At 42.2% G+C, this 8,442-nt stretch overlaps 2 long non-coding RNA genes across 2 annotated transcripts; one reads left to right on the top strand and one right to left on the bottom strand.

The window, feature by feature from the left end:
- Positions 1–2,432: 2,432 nt before the first annotated feature.
- On the bottom strand, positions 2,433–4,812 carry LOC127139675 (uncharacterized). The gene is made up of 4 exons (XR_007810010.1): positions 4,732–4,812; positions 3,553–3,696; positions 3,339–3,459; positions 2,433–3,221 (listed from the first exon to the last, which is right to left on the bottom strand). It is a non-coding gene; the product is annotated as an uncharacterized LOC127139675 (long non-coding RNA).
- On the top strand, positions 4,221–5,517 carry LOC127139676 (uncharacterized). Its single transcript, XR_007810011.1, has 3 exons — positions 4,221–4,908; positions 5,051–5,183; positions 5,325–5,517. It is a non-coding gene; the product is annotated as an uncharacterized LOC127139676 (long non-coding RNA).
- The last annotated feature ends 2,925 nt before the right edge of the window (positions 5,518–8,442 follow it).

The raw sequence follows: 8,442 nt of genomic DNA, 5'->3' as shown, positions 1-8,442 counted from the left end.
CCGTTCCCTTGGCTGTGGTTTCGCTAGATAGTAGGTAGGGACAGTGGGAATCTCGTTCATCCATTCATTAGATGACGAGGCATTTGGCTACTTTAAGAGAGTCATAGCTACTCTCGCCGTTAACCCTTGCTACATTGAATTTCTTCACCTTGACATTCTGAGCGTCGGGCGAGACTCGACCTTGACTTGCGTGCAAGTGAGGATCGACCGAAACCTCCGGATGACGACCGACGTCCCCATGACCTAGCTACAAAGCTACAGTGGCAGCAGCAGAGGGAGTCTCAGTGTGCAGCACCATGTGAACAAGCAGAAGGTCCTGGTCCTCAGAGCAGAGACTTGGTGAGAGAGTCTGTGGTGTCTCCTGCTGAAGCTGTAAACCAGGCAGGTCAACGTGATGCAGTGTGTGTACCACAGGTATCGTACGCTGATGTTGTGAAGAGAGGACGTTACAGTGAAACTCTGGTGTGTAGCAGAGTCTGTTCAGATGCACCAGGTGAAGCACAGAGGTGAACACCATGTTTCAAGAAAACCATCTTATGCTGACATGGTACAGACACAGCGTCAGAGAGATGCTTCATGTGTGGCAGGACCTCCTCGTACAGACAGTGTGAACGTGGGAGATCAGCCTGGTGAACATCGTGTCAGAGCGTCCTGCAGCCAGGCTTCTATTAAATACAGCAGATACAGAAACCAGCAGTGTACCTGTAACTCTCTCACCTTTCTAGCATTCCTTCATGAGAATGAAAACATCACCAGCACAGACCTCGACCGTGTTTTGGATAAAGGTAACGTGTTGTATAAACAGGTAAGACAGATGTTTCCTCAGCACGCTCACCTCACCACTGATGAGCTCCCAGATTTAGTCCCAGCACGCAGACACGTGTTTCATGCTGACAAAACACTACTTTCCCGGTACGGCACATTAGGAGATCCTTTACCTGGAGCTGTGGACAGTTTTCTGGACCTGGAGGCTGGACTGAGCTGTCTGCTGTCAGATGTGCAGTATGCCTTGCTGTTGATGACAGGGTTGTGTATGGCAGTGTTCAGAACCAGATCAGGCAGGTACGGTTTCTTTGACCCACACCCCAGAGGAGAGGATGGTTTGCCGTCACTGTTTGCTGGTAAAGCTGTCATGGTGACATTCACACATATCAGTGACATGATTGACAGCATCAAAATGTGTCACAAGAGCTTTGGTACACAGTCCACCTGTAACTATGAGCTGAAGCCTGTGGAGTTTCACAGTGAGAACACAGCCAATCAGAGTGAAGCCATCCCAGACACTCAGACTACAACTCCCAGTCCTGTTGTGGTTGATGCTCCAAAGACAAACACTGTGGTCACTGACCTCTCTGATGACATGTTACATGAAGCATAAAGTATGGAAACTGAACCACAACCATTGAGCCAGTTCAGCTTTAATTCTGTCACAGCACATGATGCTCCTCACAAAGAATCACTCTCAACTGTTCCACTGATAAAACCTGCTGCCAGTGATCTGTCTGATAAAGTCTCACATGACCTCTCCTCTAAACTGGTCAAACTTGGTAAAAATGAAAGGAGAAAATTTCAGAGGAGACTAATGATCTCAAGGAAAGCACCAAAAAGAAAAGCAAACCAAAAAAGAAAAGAGAAGGAAAAGTATTCTTCTAATGAATCATATAGTCAAAAAGAAATCTTATTCAAGCAACAAATTGTCATGTCCAAGAAATTATGTTAACTCACTGCTGTGTTGTCCTGTCTTCATGTTGTCTTGTGTCTTCCTGTTTTATTTTGAAATCTTACTCTCCTCTCGTTTCAGGTCACTTGCCTCTTCCCCTCATGTGTTTCCCTCCTGTCTGATTGCTTGCCCCGCCCTGATTGTCTCCACCTGTTCCCCCTTACCTTGTGTCTATTTAGAGTCTGTGTCTCCCTTTGTCCTGTGCTGGTTTGTCCTGTTCATTCAGAGAGACAAGCCAGCCTGCACCTCGAGTTCCAGTCACACCAAGTTTTTGATCCCTTGTCTTGCCTTGTTTGTTTCATAGTTTTTGCCTCCTTGTGAGTGATTTTCTGTTGTTACTTTGTCTATTAAAGATTTGTTCATTTCGTACTTTTGAGTCTGAGTTGTGCATTTGGGTTCACGTCCTAGTTCAGTTGTGACACAAATACTGTAATGAAGGATTCAGACAAGAAAAACAGCAGTACATCACCAACCGCTATCACAGCAATTCCAACTTCAGACAGAAACAAAAACAGTATTTTACCAAAACATACAAAGAGCAGAAAAAAATCTGTACTGAAAGATTCAGAGAAGATGACAGTTTTCATCAGAGAAAATCAATAAATAATAAGAAAATCAATACTTCACCAAAAGATACAGGGAAACTGAAGAATTCAGGCAGAAGCAGTAATCTTATGTCACTCAGCGTTATGCTCATGATCAATCTTTCAGGATAAAACACAGACAACTCATGAAACAAATAATGCGAGACAGATATAACAACAATCTTGCATTTAAAATTCTGCACAGCATGAGATGTGCCATGAAAATAAAGAGGAAATACAGACGGATAAACAGACAAACCCCAGAAAGTGACCACGGTTTGATCAAAGAGGCCATATCTGTTTTCAGATCACATACAAACCCCACTTACGTCTGCACTGTAGAAGTGGCTGCTGAATGTCTGACAGGAAAATATGTTCATGTTTGTGATGACGGCTGCAGAAATGAACAGTGTAAAGTTCCTGATGAGAGAAAGGATGAATGGATCTGTCACACCTGTCATGATCATCTTAAAAAGGAGCCATGCCCTCTCTGGCTGTAGCCAACAACATGGAGCTTGTTGATATTCCACCTGAGCTGTGTGACCTCAACATTTTGGAGAGACATCTGATCGCCAAGTGTTTTCCATTTGCTAAGATCATCTCACTTCCCAAAGGCAGACAGAGAGCAATACGTGGTAATGTGGTGTGTGTCCCATCTGAGGTGCAGGAAACAGTTGAAGCGTTACCCAGACTGAGAAGTGAGTCTCAAGTCCTGAGAGTCAAACTGAAGAGACGATTGTGTTACAGAGGTCATCAGCTGTTCCAGACTGTCACCTGGTCTAAACTGCTACAGGCCCTGAATAAACTGAAACACATTCACCCACAGTATGAGGACATAAGTATCAGAGATGAGGCTGAGCTGTGTGACCCCACACTCCCTGATGATGATGATGATGATGATAATGAATGAGGATCATCTAATGGAAATTGACAGGTTGGACAATGGTGCACTTCATGAGGCAGAACATGAGCCTGATAATGAGCAGGATGTTGATATGTGTCTGGCAGATGTGTTTTGTCTCACAGAAACTCACCTACAGGGCTCCTTTGTTGCTGAGAGTCTCCACCTACAAGGTTACAACATGTTCAAATGCAACAGACACCTGTCCTACACAAAGTTCCCTCAGATGGCCAGCAGAAGTGATGGTGGAGTTGCTGTTTATGTCAAAGACAACATTCAGGTTCATGAGAAACAGTATGTTCATAATGTAACTGACCTTGAGTTTGTGGCTACGCAAGGATACGCACAACTCATCACTGCTGCAACCACAGAGAAGAACACACTGCTGGACCTGATCTTCATCTCACAACAACAGAGATGTCTCTATTCTGGTGTGATGAAAACCTATTACAGCTATCACGACCCTGTGTACTGTGTACTGTCAGCTGAGTCTGAAAGGTAAAGAAAAATGCAAATGATTTGAATCTAAAATCCACATTTTCAGTGCAGAGATCTGAGAAAGTAGTTTATGAGAACTTTGTGTGAAATTGTGAGAAAAGTAGAGCACAACAGTGAGTTCTAAAAAGCATACTACAGTGGAGTATAGACTAAGTGATAATGATGAAAGAGAGTTAAATGTTCTAATAACAGTTTGGTTTGAGAAGACAGTCATAGCAGTTTAATATGATCTAAATTCGGGGGTCCTCTATACAGCCAGACCACAGGCTGTTCCAGCCTCACTGAGGCTGTGAGGGAGGGAGGGAGGACCAGAGGACTCCTATAAAATAACAAACTGCAAGGTTTCTTTGTGAGGAATAACACAATGTTTGACAAAGTGCTTATCATTTTTATCCCTCAACCATAACACTGTCTTTGTATGTCACCTGGTAAAATACTGTCACAGTGATGTATTCTGTTCAGGTTCCTCCAATGAGTAAGGTAAGGTAAATACAGTGAGGGTCATGTTGTAGTTTTTTAGGTAACATTGTTGTTGAACTAATTTAACTGTCCAAAACTAACTAATGTAACTGTTAGGAAACCTAATTTTACTGTTTAACTGGTAATCAGGACTGTTAAGAGTATTGGATAATGTTATAGGTCATATAATCTTTCAGGTAACTATATGTCAGTGAGTTATGCTTCCCTTGTGTTTTGGCCTGTGTATTTATCAGGGTGGGTTTTGGGTCTGGGTTGGTAAATACACAGGCCAAAACTTTCAGTAGCTGTATAGAACTGCTGTAAAGCAGAGCAGTTGTACAACCATACAACTGCTTAAAAACACAGCAGTTCTATACAGCTACTGAAACATATACATGTGTGTATATATACAGCATTACAGTGTATATATACACGTACATCTTTCTGTGTACAAAGCTGTACTGCTACAGTGCAGTGCTGGACCACACAGAGACATGTTCTACTTCCTGCCAGTCCCAGTCATTCTTCAAAGCAGACGATGAGATAACTCCTGCCAACCTTTGCCTCACCTTCTCTGTGACTCTCGGACACTGGATCAGCTGACTACAGCAAAGACATCATCCTGCCACAGACCAGTCATCACAGCACCATCCTGACTGTTGATCAACAGCAGAGTCATCAGTGCTGGACCACACAGAGACCCTGTTCCTCCTCAGTGCTCAGGCTTCTTCACAACAGAGCAGAAGGTATGGTTGGTTTTTGTCATATAACAGGACTTTTTGATGTTTGTTCATTCATCTGTTCATATTACAGTAATACTGTTGCTCTTGACTTTTATGTTACAGTTAGGAGTTTAATAAAGTCATGTACATGAACTTCTTCCTTCAGGTCTTCCTTCACTGTGATTCTCCACTTCACAGTAGAGACCACTGCACAGCTCCACAAGCTAGTGAACTATGTGAGATGGCACTGTGTGCTTCCTCTCTGCAACATCAAGCTCATCCTCCAACACGTGTTAAAGGTAGCAGTTTTATTCTCCTACTCCTGCCATACCAAATCTCCTGATGATCAAAAACAACAGAAACACTGTTGGTGCATGCAGTTTGCATTTACAACTAAAGAAATGTCAGAGATAAAGTTTCTCACTGTTTTTCTCTTTAAGGTCTCTGCACCTCTGTGTCCTCCATTTTCATTGACACTGACCAGATGACTGAAAGCAGAAGCTCTACAGCCACTGGAAAGGTCAAAGGTCAGTCCATCTTCATGCTGACACTGTGCTCTGTTGACAGTTTTGGTTTGTGCCAACAACTGACTGAAGAGCATCATGACAGAACAAACTATGAACCCTGGACAGAATGACTGGTGTCTCTGAAAACAGCTCTGCAGTTTAAAGGATCTTTTGGACTGTTGACCTCTACCAACTGGAGATATGTTGCATCTCATAAGAATTTATTCCTTTTTCATTTCATTTCCTTTCCTCCCACCCCCCAACCGCCCACCTGTCTCTTCATCAATAGATAGAGAAAACAGATAGAGAGGGAAAACAGGTCAATTAGTTCAGGTGCCACAGGCACGTCAACTAATTAACCTGGAGGAGAGGCCAGGTTTTAGTCATCTTAATCATTAGTGTGGGGTGTAAGCTGGTATGTATGTTAAAGGTTTCTCACATTTGTGCACTTAGCCTTGATCTAATCTAAAGCTCTGGGTACAGACATGAGTCATACACTGTTTACAACTCCAGTGGTAAAATGTGTGTGAAACTGAAGCTCAGGGTTTTCACATGGGCCTTGTCTAATGATGTGATTGTTCCCATGTTACTCCTCTCACCTGAAGTCACACAGGTGAATTACACTTTGAAAAACACATTCAAATGTTGGATAACATACACCTGAACTGATCATGTTGGTATGATATGACAGTGGAGCTTTGCTGGAGTTGTTGAGTCATGGACTTGATGTGGACTTGGGTTTAAAGTCCCAAATCCACTGGGCTACAATCAGAATTCTTCAGCCTAATTCAGATGTCCAAAAATTATCAGGAGATGGCAGTGTCCAAAGCAGCAGAGTTTATTTGTCGACAAAGAAACCCAGGAACCGTTCACAGTGCATACATTATACACCAGAAATGCCTCCAAAAATGTACTGGCTCTGTATATACTCTTTATATACAGTTTTGGCTGTGACTTTCTACGCCTCTTAGGTCATTTTATTGGTTTATCAAATTTACACCATTAAAACATTGGTTAGTCTAACTGTCCATCCTTGGTCCCATTCATTAAAATCAACTTATCAACTTATTTGTCATATGCCAATATCTCCTGGAATGCACCTGGACTTTTCTCTTGCCAAGTTTCGCTTGCTGGGTCAGGTCAAAGCTGGCCCTGTCCTCATCTGACGTGTTCACTCTCTCTGTTATACACCATTATGTCCTAGTCTGACCTGATTATATTTTTTTTTTTTTAAAAAGTTATCTTTTACTTTTACACCATTCTTTCTTAACTCTTCCTTGTATCACTTTTAAAAATTATTTCTCTTTTTCACACTTTAATAAGCATTATACAAAAGCATGCTTTATATGCAGTGAACACAAACATCTACTCTCACACAGTGACATTTAACACAGGTTTTCTTTTGAGTTACTTTGAATCATACAGTAAATAATGACAATACCATTTCATCACAATATTCCTTTAAGATCATAAACTTGCTGCAATATTCTGCTTTTTAAAGGCACTTTATGTCTGGGTGTCAGTTCTGAGCCAGGGCTTTTCTTTTGTAGTTCTGTTGTTGTTTGTTCTATTTCCTGTTTTATTTTGTAATCACTACCTCCCTCTTGTTTCAGGTGTCTTGTCTTCCCCCTCCTCCTGTTGATTACCTACCCTGCCCTAATGTGGTTCACCTGTGTCTCATTGTCTGCCCTGCTCCTGTGTATTTAGTGTCAGAGGTTTTTGACCCTCGCCTGTGTTTTTTGACCTTGCCTCAGCTCTAGTCCTTTTTGTACCGTTGCTTTCTCTGTTTGCCCTCCTGTGTACCGACCTCGTTTGATTAAAGGACCTTGATTTTGGTAACTCTGCCTCTGCCTCCTGTCTGCGCCTGTGTCCACATTGCTACGCCCTGACACTTTACTCTTTGCACATCACATAGCTGTTGGCTTTTTACACTACAGACTACTGAGCACATTAGATCAAGTCTAACCACTGTGTGAGAAGCCTTTGGTGGTAAGGCTGAACAATTCTGTGTAGAAACCACTGAGATCAATGCTGTCCAACAAAAAAGACACCATGTACTCCATGTTCTAATGTCAAAAGCTCTGGGTTCACAAATGTGTCACCTTTCATCTGTTTATGAGCATAAAATATGTTACATTTTGTTGTTGCCCTATCCTGTCACACTGCATTCATTTGATATTTACCCTCAATAATCCTCACTGCAGTTTTTAATCCACACAGAATGATTGAGCTCTGTGCCTCCTGTAACACCTTCATAGAATGAGTGACAGAGAGATGCCTACACAGATGATGACTGATGGTAACATACGTTGTTCAGCCCTGCCTTACAAAAGTCAAGTTCAAACACTACAGATGACTACTTGACTCCATATTCTGTTGCAGCCATTTTTGTGGCATATCTGAGATATGATATAATTTGTATGCATGTTTGTTATCAGCCTCTGAGAACAGTGGTTAAAAATACAATTAACCTGTGAAACTCTTCTCTCACTTCTGCCATTGAGACCTACTTTCCAAGCTTGGCTGCTGATACCAACTGCTGGGTATGACGGCTACTGACAGCCCTTCTCTGTTTATATTAACTTTAACCAGTTTTCCAGTTTAGATGCATGAAACTTAAGTTCAAGCTACATTTAGCTACATCCTCACTTATGGCCTGTACAAGAAGTTCTGGTCAGCTATCATTGTCTGTGTTAGAGAAGCACCACTGGTGGTCTGGACGGCTCTCTCTCTAGTTTATGCTAATTTGTTAAGAAATTATCATAGTGCCAGCCAGAGAAAAGCAACTGCAGAAATGTTCAGGTAACCTGAGAATAAGTAAGTGAGTGTGTATTGTCAGTTCTTAACACACGTGTGTGTTAATCACCGCTGGAAACTGAGACCGCTTCAGCTGACACCGGCACCGTGCCAACTACGCAGCCCTTGTCTGGTAGTTTTCTGTATGCAAATTGCAATGAGCCGTCCCCCAGTGTGCGATTGCACTTAGCAGCATCTTAGTAATACTAAATACTGGTGTGATATGATTTGAATATTGAATAATGATAAATATTGT

This window comes from Lates calcarifer, unplaced genomic scaffold (assembly GCF_001640805.2).
Source record: "Lates calcarifer isolate ASB-BC8 unplaced genomic scaffold, TLL_Latcal_v3 _unitig_2076_quiver_3856, whole genome shotgun sequence".
NCBI classification, from domain to species: Eukaryota; Metazoa; Chordata; class Actinopteri; family Centropomidae; genus Lates; species Lates calcarifer.
This window is presented reverse-complemented; position numbering and strand designations above follow the sequence as displayed.